The 21,022-nt window shown below is 36.8% G+C and overlaps 1 protein-coding gene across 1 annotated transcript in view; it reads right to left on the bottom strand.

The window, feature by feature from the left end:
• Positions 1 to 19,245, bottom strand: part of LOC136348349 (rho GTPase-activating protein 20-like) — a 188,526-nt gene extending 169,281 nt beyond the window's left edge. Inside the window, exon 1 of the mRNA XM_066299095.1 lies at positions 18,968 to 19,245. The gene's annotated coding sequence lies outside the window, so the exon portion shown is untranslated. The remainder of the gene's footprint in view (positions 1 to 18,967) is intronic.
• Positions 19,246 to 21,022: the final 1,777 nt, after the last annotated feature.

Below are 21,022 nucleotides of genomic sequence, written 5' to 3'. Positions count from 1 at the left end.
AAAACCGTGGTTTCAGCATGATGGTTGCCCAGCTCATTGGGCTTTAATATCCCGAGAAATTTTACATCATAAATATCGCAATCGATCGATTGGACAAGGTGGACCTATTCATTGGCCAGCACGATCGCCTGATCTTACCCCACTCGACTTTTTTTTATGGGGTTATCTCAAAGAAAAAGCGTATTCAAGAGTACCCACAAGGACCGAAAACATGATGGAAAGAATTAGAGATGCTTGTGTTTCTGTCGTTCCCGAAGTGTTAGTGTCTACTCAACAAGCATTACAGATGCGCTTAAGAAACTGTATTGATGAAGGTGGTGGACATTTTGAACATTTGCTTCGTCATTAATTTAATGTTCGAACATTTGTGTTTAATGGAATGAAAATTCAATGTGGATCTAAGTTTACTTAGAAATTTAATAATAAATAAAGTTTTTTTTGTCACAGACGGTTTTATTTCTTTAAACTATCGGAGGTACCCAAAAAAACCAACAAGTTTCCATTAAAAATATGAAGGACACGATGCTTTCTTTCAGAATCAGAATAAAACAAATTTTTCCGATTACAGCGCCATCTGTGGCGAATCGAAAAAAAGTTTCAGACAAACTCCAAGTAATTTTTATCGTAAAATTCAAATCTGCAATAAAAAATGAGGGTTGCCATTTGAGATTTCAAAGTTACCCCCGTTCCAACCCCAAGTGAAAGAATTGGGAAGTCATGGTTAGTGTTATATCGTGGATCCATTCGAGACAAAATACTTTCATTTGAAACTTTTTTCAATCCGATACGTAATTTTCGAGATATCCCGATTTGTCAGGTTAAATGGACCACCCGGTATATTATCGTCAAAAGAAACGCGAAAAACACATTTTTGCTATTTTTGGGTGACTTGAAAAAAATAGTACCTACAAGTACCGTCAGGAATTAAAAAAGTTTGTTCTGAAAATTTAAATAAAATAAAATACACATCAGTCACTAAAAAGTACATTGCGCAAAGTAAGATTCTTACGACAAAAAAATATTGTCACATAAAATAAAATTTTACATAAGATTCAACTGATCCGGATTTCACACAAGTGACACAATGCACCCAACAATGCCCCCAAGACAAGTTTTAAGCTAATAATAATGACAGATGGAAATAGTAGTTCAGGCATGGGCACCAATCTCAACAATACGTGTTCCTTGCAACCACTGGTACGTGAAGGGGTCAAAATACGCTCAAATTACAAAACAGTGGCTAAAAATAACGGCAAGACATTTAAGTACCGTCGGGCACTAAAAGATTAATTGGAGAACGATTATTATGTGTCTCCTGAGACCATATCCGTGATGGTGTACAGTTTATCACCTACGTCAAAATTACATATGTCCATTTACTTTGTAAGAGTTAACCAAACCAGCTGCCACAAAAAGCGAGAATCTTATCAACATCCGACCTCTGTTTCAATGTGTCTATGGAAATTACCTTTCTTTTGAAGACAAACCACGCCCTGTTTTGCCACACTTCGAAACCTCAAAGGTAGTTAAAGACAAACGTTTGAACGAAAATAGTTTTTTGCATTTTCGTTTCTTGAATTCCAACGGAATCTAGGCGAGTCCCAGGACTTTGAATAGAAAGGGAAGTTGAGTGATGACTTAACTCTCTCCTATATCTACCTCCCATCTATTATTTCACTTTAAGAACTCGTTAGTACATTCTTGCTTAAACGTATTCCTCACGAAAACTTATTTCTGGATGTAATGTACCCAGAAGAAACCCATCAAAGAGTAACAACAGAATACCTTCCTGACCGATCTCAACTATCCCAGGATTGATGAAGCAAAGTGATGTGCGGAAGCAGTGTTATTAATGCTTTGCTTTGTTCAAATGAGTAATGGTTTGCACTAAGTTTGTACTCGATAATTAGACCGCCTTAAATATCTTTTTTAAGATCTGCTTAGGTCGACCTTACTTGCTTGCCGTGTAGAGATTACTTGTCTGCAGGTGAGAAAATTTTAATAATTTTTAGTGGGGTTCGGAGGGCGGTGCAAGCGAACAACTCACGTGTCAATGTATTTTGACACTGACACATGCCAATTTGACACTGACACAGTCCAACTTGACACTGACACATGCCAATTTGACACTGACACAGTCCAACTTGACACTGACACATGTCAATTTGACACTGACACAGTCCAACTTGACACTGACACATGCCAATTTGACATTTGCGGCTGGTGATAGTATATTAAGGAACAAGTTTGACAAGATGGCTCAACGTTGCAGCAGTCGAACAGTTTTCAGCACGAGGAGCGAGGAACGCGACAAAATTTACTGAATGTAGTCCTAACGGCATTTTTACCGAATGTAGCCTTGTGACGCCAACCTTCATGCACCTGATAAATTCCGGTAGGCGCCATTCGATGTGAACCTCAGATAAGGCAAATTGTTTATTTCACTAATGCAGTCTTCAAATTCGGACGAAATTATATTTTTAGACACTGTTTGCACGTGGCTAATATACCGGGCGATTCAAGAAAATGGCTCGCCTTTATATCTCTTTTGTTTCGAAATTTAGAAAGATGGAATTTGGAGGGAAGCTGTATGAAAATAGGGCCGGTTGATCGGTATTAATGGCGTTTACCTAGCACTTCCGGTTTAACCGGAAATGGCTTCCACTTTCGATTTTGAAATGTAATGCCCTGTGACTTTTTACTTTTTTGGAACCTAGAGATCACTTTTAGTCTAAAAATATGTCGTTCTAAGTTTAAAAACAAAGAAGTTGTGCAGGTGAGCCACGTTCTATTGGGTTGTTCGATAATTAATGTCGTTTTATTCTCATAGATGGCTTAATTTATACATAGTGATCTCGTCGCTTATATTATCATATGCCACTTTAAACGTTATGTTTTAGACTTTTTTCGGTCGAAAATTGAACGTGATTAGTAAACGAGAAGTTGTTTAAAATTTAAGTTGAAGATGGACAATCAAAGTGAGCATTATCGACACATTTTATTATTTCACTTTCGAAAGGGCAAAAATGCAGTACAAGCTCGGAAGGAATTGTGTGAAGTTTATGGTGAGAACTGCCTTACTGAACGCCAGCGCCAGCGCCAGCGTTGGTTTTCTCGCTTTCGTTCCGGAAATTTTAATGTCCAAGATGCACCACACGCTGGACGCCCAATCACCATCGATAACGATAAAATAAAGGCCTTAATCGAAGCTAATCGGCATATGACAACTCGAGAGATAGCAGAAAAGTTGAACATATCGAACTCAACCGTTTCTCCGCATTTAAAAAAAGCTTGGGTACGTTAGCAAATTGGATGTTTGGGTTCCTCACGAATTGAAGGAAATTCGCCTCACCCAACGCATTAACACATGCGATTCTTTGCTGAATCGTAACCAAAACGACCCACTTCTAAAAAGAGTCATAACGGGTGATGAAATATGGATTGTCTACGATAACGTAGTCCGAAAACGATCACGGACCAAACAAGATAAACCTGCGCAATCGACGTCCAAAGCCAATAGTCATCAAAAGAAGATTTTGCTATCTGTGTGGTGGGACTATAAGGGTATTCTTCATTTTGAACTGCTTCCGAGAAACCAAAGTATTGATTCGAATGTTTACTGTCGTCAGCTATCGAAATTGAACGAAGAAATCAAAAGAAAGCGTCCTGAACTCGCCAATCGCAAAGGGGCACTGTTCCATCATGATAGCCCTAGACCCTATACGTCTTTAATAACGCGTTAAAAATTATTGGAACTAAATTGGGAACTGATACCTCATCCACCATACAGCCCCGACTTGGCGCCATCAGATTATTATTTGTTTTGTTCTCTTCAAAATCATTTGAATGGTATAAATATCGATTCTGATCGAGCCGTTGAAAATGAGTTAAATCGATTTTTTACTCCTAAAAATCGAGGCTTTTTCGAACGCGGAATTTTCCAACTTGCCGAAAGATGGCGAAGGGTCATCCACCAAGATGGCCACTACATCATTGATTATTGATATAAGTATATTCACTTTGAAAAAACACAAAAAATACGACATTAATTGTGGAACAACCCAATATGTTCACCTGGTGCATTGGTCCTTTAACACAGAGAAGGAGACAAATTCGGAACGAAATTTTCCATAGATGTTTTCGTGACGCGTGTGATGGTGAAAACAGTCGAGGATGTGTGGACAGGGGGACTTCCCGAATTTGGTGAAATAATTTGAAAAACTATGAGTTTTCTCATTTGCGGCACGCCAACTGATCAGGCTAATGACTGTTCTATCTACTTTAAAAGATTTATCTATCTGAATTTTTCTACAATGTATGTAGGTACCTATTCACAACGTGCGGATCCTTGCCTGGGACACCCACACGACAAACGAGAGACAATAAAAATTTAAATAAGCACCTGGAGCACAATGCTTTCGTATGCATTTTATACGTGTAAATAAACTTTGTATTTAACATTTTTATTGAATTTAATAGCGGGGCATTATGGGATGCATTCGAGAAATTATAACATTGAATTCTCAGGCCCGTTCCCTCGTATAATTTAACTATTATATGGTAAAATGCCCGCACTGCTCTGGTATTATCAGTTTTCATGATTTCTATTATTCAACATACGCATACTTAAAGGCGATTCTAGGTTTCGTTGTCACAGGTGCCCTTCGAAGCTATTCAGAACCAAACCCGACGATAATCTCCTCAAAAAGATCTGACATAATTCATGTTTTATGGGGCAGTGGAGCGATTATTACCATGAGGAAACGGCTGGAAAAAAACGCGGTCGACGGATAGACGTCTCTCAAAGGCGTAATTTAACTAAAATTAGGGTTTTTATACGTAATTCTCCAAGACAGATTTTATCACGCCATTAATATAAATAACATGATTGTCTGCAAGCGCACCTAGAAAAAATTATAATACACTCATTGTCAAGGCATTTTAAATGGGCTTTGTAATCGGCCGCAATTATCTGTAAACTGGTTCTTGTGACGGCTCGAGTGTAAATTAAAAATTTTATTATTGCAGAGCTAGCAGACTATGTAGCAAAATTGTCAATGTGGTGTCCGTAGATGCAGGAAAAGAAAATCGAACTGGACCGCACTCGCTTGTACGCCAGTATAAGCCAGTTCTACACACCCTCCTGGTCAAATTCTGTCTACGCAAATGTGGGCCGGTCACCGGAAATCTAGAGATGGACTCGAGAGCATTTCATCATCTCGGAATTCCCACAACCAGCACCAGAGGTACCAGGTATCAAGTGCTTGCACCAAGTGCTATGCAATGTTTAAGAATTTATATATCCGACAGTTTCACGCAGATCGGATAAATGACCTCTCAAGGCAGTCTCTCACTGGCACTAGTCTATTTTCGTAATAATAACGCTTTCGGATTACAGAACAAAAATTCTCATCAACATCGGCCTAACAAGCCAACATCCAGGTCAAGAATTACATAAATTTATCGACGAATTAAATAAACAAAATAATACGTGATTCTCGCTTGGTTCGGTAGTGATTAGTGACAAACACGTCGGCTAATTGAAACCTGAAATTCTCCCCAGGACCGGTTTTTCACTAGCAAATGACGTGGTGAAGCTCGGTTTTGATATCTTGGAGCTAAATTCGTTGAAGAATCGTTACAACAACCAGTATTAGTTTAGAAAAGATGTCTCCGGAAATTTGTTCGACTTTTTCATAAGAGTCTCGCAGGGGAAAGAGACGTTTGATGTATAAGTGAGATGTGTTCGGCGTATCCGACACGACGCACGTACTCTCACGTACGAAAAGACATCGAAGGCAGTGAGTAATACATAATCCAAATATGTATGAACGTTAAAAATGCATTAGGAAAACGAACGACGAGCATGAATTAAAAGCGAACGAAAACTAATTTTGCCCGCAGGAAGGATCGAGCACAAATTCCAAAAAGTTCGAAAGGAAGTCAGACCCGGTGGTCTATTCTCGAAATGTCGAGCAATAATTTCACTTTCGAATAAGATTAAAGTTAATGTACATATTGATGAGCTCCAATTTGGCTGATCTGATATCTTTCTTATAATAGATCTACAAAAAGAAACTGAGCATTTTTTGGTGAAATTGAGCTTCATTAAAAACATAGTTATTGAAATAATTTCCATAACCGTCCATGGTCTTTTGCCATTTACTGGGTAGACGATGGATGCCCTCGTGATAGAAGCTCAGTGGTTTCGACGAAAAATAGTTATCGAGCCATTTTCGAATATCTTCAACGTTAAAGAATCGTTGGTCAGCTAAATGAGACTGCACGGATCTGAACAAGTGGAAGTCGGAAGGAGCCGAGTCTGGACAATACGCCGCATGCTGGAGCATTTCCCAGCCTAACGAAAAGACGAGTTCCTGGGTCGGTTTAGCTGTATGCGGACGAGCATTATCACTTTCCGACTTCCTTGGCCCGCAAATGGTCTTCTTTCCTCCAGAGCATCGCTTAATTTGATCATTTGGGCCTGATGACGGTCAGCTGTAACAGTTTGACAGTTGGGTTCCAGAAGCTCGTAGTAAATGACTCCTTTACAATCCCACCAGACACACAGTAAGATTTTCTTGGCATGAATGTTTGGTTTTGCAACTGATGTGGATGGCTCGCTTGGGTCAACCCATGTTTTTCTGCGCTGAGGATTGTCATACAAAATCCACTTTTCATCTCCCGTAATAATATTATGCAGAAAATTCTTTCTTTTATATCGAGAAAGCAAGTTCATGCAGATGTCAACTCTTCGATTTTTATCGTCTTCGGTTAGCTCATGAGGAACCCATTTTCCTGCTTTTTGAATTTTTCCCATTCCATGCGATCGAACTGAAACTGCTCGTTGAGTTACTCCTGACTGCTCTGCAAGCTGGTTTTCAGTTTGGCATGGATTTTCATCCAGTAAAGTTTGCAGTTCTTCGTCTTGAAACTTTTTTTCGACACCCGCACGTGGATCGTCCTCAAGACGAAAATTTTCCCCACGAAACTTCTTAAACCATCTCCTAACAGTTGAAGCACCAACAGAATTATCTCCCCAAGCCGAATCAACCATTTCTGTTGTTTTAGCAGCATTTTTTTTTTCAGTTTAAACAGAACACATCGATATTCTCAAAAATTGCTTGGAAATGTCCATGTCTCTATTTACGTTTTGTGCACTGAACTACAGCCCCTAAGCAGCTGAAACTTTTATCATATAAAAAGTCATAGATAAGCAACACCTGCTTACAATTGCAAGCGAATTGAACGTGCCTAAGTATGTTTTTCTGTTGCATATAACTTCATTGCTCAGTTTCTTTTTGTACCTATTAGTTACTGAGGCCCAGAAACGAACACTCTGTATACATAGTGCGTAACACAACCGGGAATATTGAAATATCTCGCATACTAGGGGTCGTATGAAGAAATGTTTAGCATTAGGCTTTAATCGCTCTGAGGGGGAAATGCTAAAGTGGATTCCCCTCCATCCCCCGCGTGCACGGGATACAGGTTACCTCTTTAATCTCCAGTAGCAACAAACCTTTTTTTACGGATCCGAATAACACGGCTGAAAATAAGAAAAGTTTGTTCGAAAATGTTTTTTCTATTCGCACAAGAAAACACTAATTAACGAAACTCAACTGATACCTTAAATGACGATTCTCCACCTTAAAAAAAATTCTATGGAGCGAAAATAAATTTATGGTAATGAAACATGACAAATAATTAATAACGTAAACAAGTAAAACATCTTTTGAACATCCGATCGTTGATACTGCTTCACGATCGAGTATTTGACCGTACAAGAGAGAACCCAAACGATTTTGGTGTGTGAAGAAGCTGGTGGGCACTTAGATAACGCCGCCAATCCCTACGCTGAGCGCGTTCGTGAAAGACCACGATCAATCCAAGATTACTGGAATAAGTAATAAAATTGACTAATTTTTTTTAATTAATGATCGGAGGATAGAATTCGCCGAGGACTGCAGCAGCAAATCAATCACTTTTACATTTCTTGAAGGCCTACAGCTGAAACGCAATGCTGGTTGTCTGATAAATGAAGATCCATATTTATCGATTATTATCATGAAAAATATGAGGCAAAATCTTCGAAAGCAACAAAATTTAATAAAGCATCATCATCTCAGGTCGTTACAACAACAATCACGAAACGATTAGCCTTTTCTTGGCTGCACCTTGCACCCGACTCGCTGACCTTCGGATTTCTCCTAAGACTTTTTCAGCCTACATATAGGAACTTTAATCATCTGCGATTAAAAAATCCATCACTTTCTCTACATGGGCGAACTTCCATTTTCACCTTTACCTCACCTTGGCCCTGACCAATCAATTAGATTCGTACATTTAAATGCCTGTAACTACGATAATTGAACGAAACCACAGGTACGAAGGACGTAGGCATTGGCGTTGTAATGAAAGTGAAACATCGAAATTTCAAACCATAGACCTAATAGCTCCACTAATATAAATCATTTCAGCCTTCGCTAATTAACTTCGTCCTTAAGGCATATAAATCCATCTCGGGTTTTCGTTTGACCATTCTGGTATGAAAGGAGCGATTGGTCTCGCATTACAGAATATGCGTGGTGCGGGGAAACATGTGGCATTTGCGGTTGGAAAAATTGCGACTATCGTACCTTAGGGCAGGTCGAACATGTCTGGGTTTAAATCATTCGATATTCTATTAACATTCCACTGAGCTGTAGGTTGGATATATTCATAACTTCGGTTTGTTGTCTTGGAGCCTTAGTTTTATGTACGTATCTGCATGTATGTGCGTTGAGTCGCCACCAGGGCATAAATCTGATGACGGTTTGCGGTCACCAGCGCCGATCAGGTCAACGGCAAAGCCATTGGGCCCGCATACCACCGAAAGTATTCGATGGTCCGAAAAGGGTGAATCACTGCCTCTGGCTCTGACGGTATTAACTTTCTTTGTTGCTTCATATTGTCGGGCCATTGCCCGAGACATTGCTATTCTTATTAAAGTTTTCGGGAGAATTCTCAGAATATTTACATTATACCATTCTGATTGATGTCTAAATGTGTGCTGTAGCACTGTGCACTAGTGCTGGCATTTAAAGTGAGACAGCATTAATATTTATCTCACTTTGAGCTAATGCTCCTTTCACACAATCGTGACTTTCTAGGAGCAATCCTGATATTTACCATCATCAATATTTAGAATCGCACATTTCTTTACAGATCTGCGTTTCTTCCCCGTCTGGACTGCAACAGAATCCTTCTTGTGTTGCTCCGTTGTTTCAGATCAAGCCATTTTCACTATGGAGTTACTAAGTACCACTTTCCTTCTCCTGTTCGCAGCCATCTTCCTAATTCTACCGACTTCAGTGGTACCGCGACACAACATGTGTTTTTCTAATTTAATTTTGCGCACAAATGAAGCGAAACTGATCGTTTACATCTTAGTTCTCATACCGCACACAATGACTTCACGACTAGCGGGCGTTACTATATTGATACAAAATAGCAAAGGTACCAATAGCGACGGGCGTTATTGTACAGTTACAATAACGCCCGTTTAATTTCTTAATGGCCTTTATCACGTAACGAAGGCAGAATATTATTTTACTTGCATGTAGAGAATGTAGAAAATTCCTCATTGCCGCGCAGAAAAATATTTTATACGCAAAACGTTGCCTATACTGAGGGCCGAAAGGAAAATGACCCCCTTGACCGAATGCAGGCCCCCTGCTTCGCATCAGGCCTCAAATTTTGAACGGAAGCGTATTCTTCTTTTTTTTTAGCTCTTTCAGAATAAATAACTATTACAGTCATCGCAAATTCGCCTAGCAAAAAAATTTGAATGACTTTCTTGCTTACTCTAAAGCTGACCAATTCTCCACAACGGCCATTAAGATTACCGTAACTTAATCTACGCAGAATGGCAGAACCGGTAAATATAAGGCAAATACCTATTATTGTTTACCAGCTAACATTACAATATTATTATGTTATACCGGGTCTACGGTTTGCCGTTGCTTTGGCTGTTATTTATCATATTAATAAATGCGTAGAATGTAGAATGGAACATGAGGCCGATAAATATTAATCATGGATAAATGATACTTTTTTTTACTTTGTATCAGAATGTAAACTTTTTACTGATTTCTCAATGGATCGAATTTCTTAATTGTCTGGCTTATGTGCAGTACCTACCACTTATGGTTTTTTTAGTGTGATGTGATTTTCCCTTTAGTTGCAAATTCTCTAAGCCACGTGTGTTAACGCTACGTGTGCACGCAGCTGACAAGTACGAAACACGTTGTCTACAGGTGCAACAAGAGCTTAACCATTTTTGTTTTCATTTATCGTATGCATATAAATAATAACTAATTATAATCGTGATAGAATTTGCAGCAAACATTACTCACAACCCCGTAGAAATAAAAAAATATATTTTAATAGAAGCGTATAGATCAATGATGGGGTTACAAATTAAAATGGTAATAAAATTTACAGGATAGGGAACGAAGCTATAGCAAAATAGACTCGCAATTTTTCAATGGTATACCCTGTATGTTTTCACATATTTGAGTTCCCAGTCGAAATCCGCATGTACCATTTAAAAAGTTGCAAGTTTCTTTCGTCATAACTTTGTGCCCCACTCTGTATACTTTATTATTACTTCAATTTGTAGCCCCAACACAACCCCACATGTTTCCATTAAAACCTTTCTTAAAATTCCTACAGAGTTGCGAGATATTTGCTGTGAACTCTGTCGTGAGGCCCCTGTATACGGGGCGTTGCCAATTAGTAGGTCAACCCTCTAACCCCAGATTCCTTGAGCGGAAATAGTTGGACTTCTCTTATCCCACTTTTCTCTTTGGCGCTTCATACTCGCTATACAGAGTACTGAGGTTATTAAAAAAAATTACTTTGTTGATAACTTCGGTGTTTCTTGACATGTTTTAACGAAATTCTGCAGTGACGCAAAGTTCGGTGGTGGACATCTTTCTTTAATTTCATTAAAAAAACATAGAAACTAGAGCGGGGAGAATGAGAGGTCATAGGCACGTTTCCTCCCCACTTTTTTTGCGCAAGCCAATGGCGAACGTGTTTAATTTTTTAAACTAAATGTTCATTTATCTTGATCGTTTTGTTGTTTAAAAGATTTTATTTATCACGCACTTTACGAGATATTCCAGCATATTGCCCCTCAATACGTGGTAGCCATTGTTCTTTTGCGTCGCGAACGTATCTACCAGTTTATTTCTATACAAAATGTACGTTCCATTAGTGTTGAAAAATCTACGCAATAGACATGTATGACGAGAATCTGTGGTTGGCGGCTTGGCCCACTAATTTGCAACACTCTGTATATACACAGGCGAGCATAAAATTCGGGTCACTTGGAAATTTTCAAATATACACTAATGGACGAAACTAAGGAAACTTTTTAAATATATAAAAATAAATTTAATTTCACCCTGTACATCATTTCCGTGTATCTTATTTACTTCTGAGGAAATATTTATTTAATACGTACCATATACATTTTTTTAATTCTCAGTGATAAGAATAATTTTTCATTATTTGTTTATTTATTGGGACAAATCCAAAGAAACTTTTTGGCAAAACGCATTATCAGTTGAATTCTATTTTGCAAAATATGTTCATATTCACCACAGTGTTTGAGTGCTACAGTGTTTGCTATAATATTTTGAGAATGCCTACTGGAAGGTATTTATCTCAAGATTTACAATTAAAAATTATTGAAGCTGTTCAAAATGGAACAAAGCAAGCTGATATTGCAAAACATTTTTCTATTCATAAATCTGTGCTATCCAAAGTTTTAAGTAGATACAAGACTCGAGGACACGTGGTTATTTGCAGACGTGGTGGTGGTAGGCCAAGAAAAACCAACAAAAATCTAGACAGACGAATAAAACGTATAGCCATGAAACAACCGAATTTGTCTGCAAGAGGAATTTTAAACGAATTGGGTGTAGACAATCTAAGTTATAAGACTGTACAAAGGCGATGTAATGAAGTTGGCATAGTAAGCAGACGACCAGCTAAAACCCCCTTTATTTCTTCAAAAAATAGAAAGGCCCGACTTGCATTTGCACAGAAGTATTTACATTGTGATCAGACATTTTGGAAAAAGTTTTATTTAGCGATGAGACAAAAGTCAATTTATTTGGATCTGATGGGATTTCATGGATAAGGCGACCAGTGGGCAAAAGATATGACCCAAAGTATACACTACCTACCATAAAACATGGTGGAGGTTCAGTTCTTCTCTGGGGATGTTTTTCGGGTTTTAAAATGGGCCCAATTTATTTTATTGATGAAAGAATGGACAGATTTCTTTGTCTAGACGTTTTTAAAAATACAATGGAACCATTTTGTGACGAAAATCTGCCCGTTTCTTGGGTATTCCAGCATGACAACGACCCGAAACACAAAGCGGCAATAGTTACTTCCTGGCTTAAAGAAGCAAAGATTGCTGTTTTGGACTGGCCAGCGCAAAGTCCAGATCTGAATCCAATTGAAAACTTATGGAGTCAATTAAAAGTTCAGGTTCGGAAAAAAAATATCTCAAATAAAGCAGATTCAAAGCAAGCCATTCAAGAAGCATGGAGGGACATAGATATGTTGAAAATCAACACCCTTCTTGAATCAATGCCAAAAAGATGCGCAGAAGTCATTGCAAATTAGGGACATTCTACCAATTATTAATTTATTTTGTTTTTTTATTGTGATATGTTCAAATATTTGTTGTTTTTGAAATGGTTTCTTTAGTTTTGTCCAACCTATTTTCGCTTTTTTTTTGTTCCTTTCTTCTTGGAGATATTCAACGCATTATTATGTTAAAAACTTTTTTTATTTGTTAATTAAATACTTTTATAAAAATATATGATTTGTTTCAAAGGTACCAAAAATATATGTGCATATTGAAAAGTTTCCTTAGTTTTGTCCATTGGTGTAAATGTATTAAAGAGAAGGGATATTTTTCGCTGGCATACCGGCATTGCTTCATGAAATTTCGGATAATTGTGAAAATGTTTACGGTTCTGCATGGTTCTACCATGAAAAAAACAAATTGATAAAATACCTTCAATATCTATGCATCCTCTTTATCAGTTCCATTCAATCGTTGTTCACTTTAGGCGAGTTGGTTAAAGATGTTCTCTTTAACTTCAAGTTGCGCTAACAGTAGAAAGGCAAAAAGAGGGGGAAATACGCGATATTTATGTCATTATGAGTTTTTTTTTCGGTAGCACAAAATTGTGTTCAAAAATGCTACAGTGCTTGGGTAATTGACACCTGTACAATACATCGGTTATTTGGGTACAGGATCGTGTTTTTTTTACCATTTACCCTTAACAAGGTTAAAGAACCTCAGAATCGCTAAGGGCTATCCTTTTTTATTTTTTTGGAAGTTAGGAAGGCAAAAATTTCGAAAATACTAAAGTGACCCGAATTTTATGCTCGCCAGTATATTTTCAGGAGGCCTCCAGGAATTAGATGAGATGCTTGAAACCTCAAAACCAAATTAAAATTCATTTCGAAACTTTTATTCGTTACAGCAGAAGCTTCAGACGTGTAAAAAGTTTCGGTAGCAGTGGTAAAAAAAAGCACATTGACGCCCGTTTCCCAAAAGGCGATTATTTATTGGGTTTAATACCAGAGCCGTTTAATTTAAGGCCCTTGAAACTGGTGTTTGGATCAATGGTTTTCTCTCGTCAGACCAATTATTTACAGGTTATTTACAGTTTTTTTTCTCTGTCTGCTGCGTTTCTCGGAAGAGCTGGCGCGTCGCGGTTTAGAGGGTTTTAATTTAAGACTCATGCATTCATTTTTCGATGATGGTTCCTAAATTAAACCAAAATGTCCTTTAACTGTTACACCTCTTCAAGGATATCCACAAATTTGATCCCGCAAAACGAACTCAACGGATGGTGACAGAGATGGAAACATTATCATCGTTATTGCAAAGGTAGGTACCTCGCAATTTTAACCTGGCTGGTTTGGTACTGTGTCATTAAGAACTCACGTTTTTTTTTTCTTCTGTGAAGTGATTTATTTGCTACCAAAGTCAAAGAGTCAAGAGTAAAACGCGAATTCGTGTGGGCTGCAAATATTGCGGGTCAGTCGCTTTTAAAAATAATACCTCGTTAACGGTTCAGAAATACCGACTTTAATGTTCGCATGTAACGATGTTCTCAGTGGCATACGACAAAATCGTGTTTGTTAATTTAAACTCTTGACTAACGGCCTGGACACATAGCAGTTTTCGTGCAGGTAATTTTGCTTGTCTCGTCATCTTAATACGAGTCAAAATTTAAGATTGAAGGTCAAAATTCGAATGCAACTCCGGCTTCAACTTCAAGAGATAATTAATTCTGAAGGGCAAAAATGGCACGACAACCGTTTTCAAAATTTGTCTGCGATTACGTTTTTGGAGGGTTTTGTATGGACCAGAAGAACGCAACCGAGGAGTAAAGGAGAACCCATTAGAGATGTTGGCTAGTTTTAGCGAAACTATTGTTAGAAAATTAATCAGGGCGAAAATTATCGACAATTTTTGGAAAATTTATCTAAATTCGAATTTAGTTGAAAAAGTGCAGAAGCGATCGCAAAAAAATTCGTACAATGCGTGAATTTAGGGTAAATAAGAATTATGGATTCATTTTCGTTAAACGAATTACACTCATGAGGAAAACTTAATAAATGTTAATCTATGAATAGGACTGCAAGATACAAATGTATCTGTTTGTTGCAATATTGCTAGGACAACTAGGAAAATTATCAGAATAATCGCGCTCGTGCAAATTACCACTTTAATTCGTCAGGAATTGGTTCAGTGTAACGCTGAAAAATCAGTATTGGATTGTTAAAATATCAAATTTGACAGATCAATGGAGTCGTCATCAATATACCCAGTCCAGATGCTTCTCCAGAAATGATATTCTGGATAAGAATTCAAGATACGTGAATAAAGAACCAGTTTTCAGAACCTGTTTGGAACAGTCTAATTTCCATTATTGTGCCTTAACAATACAGGGTTGCTCATTAGTGCGTCAAAGTGCGATATCTCAGTAAATATAAGTTTTGGAAGGAAATTTGCCTTAGTAAAGTTTTTGGGGAATAAAAGGCACGTATTTTTAAGTTATTTTCAAATGTATAGGGTCTGTCATAAAAGTGTGGTAGTACCAAATTATGAAACTCACTTTTCAAATACAAATTTAGATGTAAAAAAGGGGCAATTTTCAGCAACTCAGAAACGGTTGAGTTTAGGGATACGGCAATGTTAACAAAAGTTGTAGGTTTTTGGATTCTGAACACGATGGCGTCGAGAAAAGTAGGGCATTCTATTTGAAATAAGCAAGTTATTGAGGATTGAAGTCATACAACTTTGGAGGCCTATTTCGAGGGTTATGGAAAACTCTTTTTAAACTAAAACATGTCAAAACGTAGCTTATTATGTCGCCTTGGAGCCTCATAAGATCGATTCCAAAATTCGCAACGGTTAGGAAACAGCATTGATTTCCGTGAGACCTTGCAGCTATCAAAATTTTCGAATTTTCACAAATAACTCGAAAATGGTAAATTTTTTATATAAGATCTATTTCATAAACTATCCTTAAAATTTGACGATAAATCCAAAAATGGCAAAAAAATTGGGGGTTTCCATTAAAAAAAAACATAATTTGGTACTACTACACTTTTATGACAGACCCTGTACATTTGAATATAATTTAAAAATACGTGCCTTTTATTCCCCAAAAACTTTACTAAGACAAATTTCCTTCCAAAACTTATATTTACTGAGATATCGCACTTTGACGCACTAATGAGCAACCCTGTATATAGGCAATAACATGCACAGTGATAAATGAGCAATCTATTAATACAGGGTATTAGGAAAATAACTTTAGTAATTATAATCAATGATTAAGAACGTTATTTTGAATAAGAAAATTCCTTTCAACAGGAGTTGGAAACCCAATAATTTTTCCAAAAAAATGTTAAAGCTGGTAACCGAAAAGCTATGATAAGCTTAAAATTTTAATAAAATGACGAAAAACTTACTTGGCACATGTTGATTGTCGGATTTGCAACAAATAAAGTTACAATTATTCATCAATAACATTGCCAAAAGCAATTTAAAAATTAATTAATCACTAATAATACAACCCAATCGGTAAAAATTGACTTAAGCAGCAACACTGCACTGAAGGCGACCGAGGAAACGGAGTTTTTGTTATGATTTTTTGCAATTCCTTAGTACCCGATAGCTGACAAATCCTGACCTTTTATTAGTACGCGAATTTATTCGGTTTTATTAACAAAACCCACGTGAAAATGTGTTTTTTTACGCGAGTATCATGAGATATCGTTGATTTATGAAGAAACGTTACAAAATTTCGAAGAAACCGGGTGCATTTACGCCAATCGTTGCCCAGAAAGAAAACTTCCAGTTCGGCAAAAGGAATTTTTCATCACGTACGGAAAAATTGGTTAAAACGTTGTCGTGCATGCACGTACTCAAACGATGAACATTTCAAACATTTAATGTAGTGAAAACAATAACAAATTTGTGTTTTTATTGTGATGTGGGTGGTGTAAAATGTACAACATAACACTTTATGCTAATTAGAGATGACAATAATAATTTAAAGGTAGGTGGCTTTTCAAAATATTAAAATATGAATCACATAATGTTTAAATTTTAATTGTAAAACGTATGGGACTAAAAAAAAACAAGTAAACATGCATACATAGTTGATGCGACTATTTACGAAGGCATCGAAATGAAATAAACACGACGCGACGTTGCCAATTCTCAAAAAAATTTTTTGCTTTCCGGAAAAATGGTTGTACTCACAACCACTGTTGTAAGGAACTTTTTTGTATAAAATAATGTTCTTAAGCATTCGTCCAATTTAGGAAAGTTATTTCCCTAAATCCCTGCATATTTCCAATGAATAAAACCTTTTTAGCCAGTCGTCAGTAACAATTCTTCTTAGCAATCTTAAATGATCCATCTCAAAGATAAATACGCGCTAATCCTGCATATTGGTCCACGCACCTAAACAAGTTTATCGCTATTCGGTAAATATTGTTATACACAATGTTCCTAATAAGGCTCTGACACACAAGTCTTCTTTAATAATTTGCATTAACAACACAAGTAACGTTAATTATACTTTAAAGAATAATGTTACATCACGCCTACAGTACCTTTGATTGCTGAATTATAAATACGAATTTACATGATGAACTCGATGTTTTTGTGTTTTTGCTTGTGAACCTGTAATGAACTAACCTGAACTAACCTGTAATGTGTGTTCGAAATACCGTTTTTATGCATACTGCTTGCTATTGTTTTCGTTCATTAAAGTTAAAGACAGCTAAGAATTCATATTAAGAAATGCCGACCTCTATTCACGCTATTGGGATTTCGGAAACCATCAGAAATACCATGACATTTCGGGGAGGCAAAAGGCGATATCGGGAAAAAATCGAAAATTTGCAAAAAAACGCATTCTTTCCCGGACTTGTTTGATCATATATTTAATAATCACGCATTATGTTCTTATTTTACAACACTACAACTACTGCTCTCAAAATGAAAGGAAAATAAAGAAATCCCAAATAAATGTTTGTAAATTATCGTCCAGACTATGGCTAAATGTCTGATATTTTGGGTAATTTAAACAAATTTAAATAAACCATAATGAATATTATAATTTACCACTAAAAGTACTGCATTGAAGAGTAACGAAAACTGCAGCAACCATTAAAATCCTCCTCATAAAACTAAAATTCGATTTAAAACAACTAACACTTAAATGTCGTTTTCCGTCGCCTTTTTAGCGAAACCTTGAATAAAATCTACTAGAATTTTCATTTTTCAACACAAATTCGTTTGTTAATCGAGGTCAAATTCATCTTTATTGATTTTTTTTAAGGTTATTGTTTTTAAAATTCAAGTGAAACTGTAAACGTAAACAAAAATCAACCGTTTAATGCAATATGCTAGGAAATTGGTATCGAAAACTACAGTTTCGTTTCAGACAAATTTTAAGAAAAACTATCGCGGAGTGGTCGACGATGGCATATTTAAATATACTTTTTTCTATTTACTTGATATCTTTTATTGAGACCTAATTATGCCGATATGCTATACGGTTACAAAATAACTAGGATGTCGTCTTAAAAAGTAAAAATTTAAAGTAGACTTTTTATTCCTACTTATGTCTAATTAAAAAATCAAAAACGCTAATTAATACCTTCCTACTTGCTTAATGCAACGTTCATTTCTCTATAATGCCGTATGTATAGATACCAAGCCTACCTAACGGCAATCTTCTAGTGTTAATAATATCTGGTGGTTGTATGTCATATACTTATATTTCTTTTAATAAAATTTAGGTTTACCTCACGTTACCAACGTATGTAATAATACACCAACACCAACATGTTTCCAAACCTATACTCCTTTTTCTAGAATGTTGATGTAAGTAGTATATTTACTACTTATAACATAGTTTTCCCGGTTTTCACAGCAAAAGAAAGAACCTTTTTCTTTGAAAACTTTAGGGCAGAAGAGAAAGGACGGCATGAACTATAAATTTCCTTGATTTCGGAGAATACACAAATTGAATATTTAAATCTATCAAATACAGTTTCAAGGGAAATATTCAATCATTCGAGATATTATTTAAATAAGGAAAACTGCGCAAACCAATAAAAGAAAAAATAATTCCTTCAAAAAAGAACTCCGTATCTTCCTAATGATGCATAGATATCTCAGAAACACCAACAGTCACATAGACCAGCGCGCGCGCAAAGACAAAATGACAAACCTATCAAGTTGCCACAACAAATGAGCGCAGAACTTTCCTGATTTAAGGCTAGCAAACCCCAAATTACAATCTCCCTATTACGCCCATCGACCATCATTATATCGTTTGCCCTCCATTCTTACCTGCCATATAAATAAACTGAAATCCATAAAATAAATCGCATCCTCATATAGATCAACACAGAACAGTACCAGCCTCAATTAAGAACCAGCAAATATCTCCCAAAAGATCCCGGGAGAAAAGAAAAAACTGTAAAATCTGTACGGATCGGGACAAAATCTCGGTAAAAGTCGGGTAAAAGTCCGTCGCGCACACACACTCGACACGTTTGAGGTTAAACTTAACCTATACGCGCGATCGTCAACTGAAAATGCGGTACCAGTGATACCCAATGGCAGCCGCGTTTCACAGAATCGCGGTTGGCCGGTCGCATTGCGTTGCCATGACTTCACCGCAACAGGTAGTCGTTTGTTTTAGCGAGGGTTCCGCGGTACCATTTCGGGTTACCTCGTATTATAATCGTTGTATATATACATATATATATATATATATACATATAAATATATATACATTTATATATATACAAATATGTATATATATATAGTATATAGTTCGCAGTATGTATGAACGACAGACAAGTCGTATGGGTTTGGGAGTCTCAAGCGTGGTTCCGGTATTTGGAATATGTTTGCCGGGCTGCTATAACTGAGCCTGATTTTTTGTTCAATGGCCCATTGAATGTTATTACCGTTGTTCAAGAGGCCAACGAAAGGGCTGCGCAGAGACAAGGGTGCCGCACGGCTGGATTGCTAAACACCATTGGGAAATCGCATATATCGAGCCATTGGTGTGACCAGGCGACGAAGATACATGCGAAGGAAATCTTCCGTGAAACTGGGGTTTATTCCAAATATGATAACCTGAGAGATTAGCTCAGGTCAGTTTAAGTTAGGGCATTCTCACGTTCATTCGGTGTAATAAATGCTACCGCTAGTTGTTCCTAGCAATATCGGTTTGTCTTTATCGTTCGCTGATGCTATGAGCACCCACCTACTAATTAGAGATCACAGGTCAGTCCATGGTAAGACCCTTGCCTTCGTTGATAACATTACATTTTCTGTAATGAAAGTGTCAAATTACTCGACTGTATTTTCCGCGTGTTTCACGCGACAATATTTCGTCCGAGTATACGCATACAAAACTGCAAGGCATTTCAAATTTAACCCTCTCAATCGGAATCTCAAAAACTAAGGAGATGCGAAGAAGTTTAAATGGAAGCAATATTGCGCAATTTAGCGCTTGTCCAAATGTCGTTTTCAAAATTTGAATTTCCTGAGTGCTTCCGGGAAGTGGCCGAAAAAAGTAAAAACCAGAGATTTCGTTTTTATTTTGTGAGCGTTATTTGAAAAGGAAGCCCACAATCACAAGCACATTCTCACTGACACCTTTTCTCGGCTACACGATGACGTTTGCAGATTTGTTACCCGACGTTTCGTCTTTCGGCTACCATCATCAACTTTATTTTTTTTTATACGCGGGACATTTAATTTTTCGATAGAAAAATAGTTGGATAAAAACTATTAACAAAAGTGCCCTATACGGCAATCAATTTGAAACACCTTATACAGGCCGTTCTAACTAGGATTAAACATCTTTTTTTTTGAGTCACCTCGTAGCTATTTTCAAAATTGAAAAATTAAAGCGTTTAGTCCCACTTGCTGCAAGAGTAAAGCAGAAAGATGACTTTACGTACTCCAAAAATCGTACAAAGCGGGTCTTTGTCGCCAAATGAGGGCAATTTCTGATATTTTAAATTTGATGAGTCCGGTTTCATCTCAAAATATTTTTAGACCTATTTTCTCCATACTTTTCGTACGGTTTTGTTACAATTAGTAAAGGCTTATCAATGTAAATCATAATAACTAATCATAGTCGAAAAACCTTTGAATGACTCAGATCTATCACTCATTCCAATAGTAATGTTCCTCACATAGCTTATTCTTCCATACTGATATCAACTCATATAAAACTAATTTAGAAGTCCTATAAAAAGGTGTTATTACAGAATATATTAGTATAGGTACTAGACATTATTTAATCTCTTTTTTGTATGTACAGAATCTTGTCTGTATATTATCGAAGCAACAACCAATCAAGATGAAATTTCCTATAAAAAA

Source organism: Euwallacea fornicatus, chromosome 32 (assembly GCF_040115645.1).
Source record: "Euwallacea fornicatus isolate EFF26 chromosome 32, ASM4011564v1, whole genome shotgun sequence".
Taxonomy (NCBI): domain Eukaryota; kingdom Metazoa; phylum Arthropoda; class Insecta; order Coleoptera; family Curculionidae; genus Euwallacea; species Euwallacea fornicatus.
The sequence above is the reverse complement of the archived record's forward strand: the minus strand, read 5'-3'. Positions and strand labels throughout refer to the sequence as shown.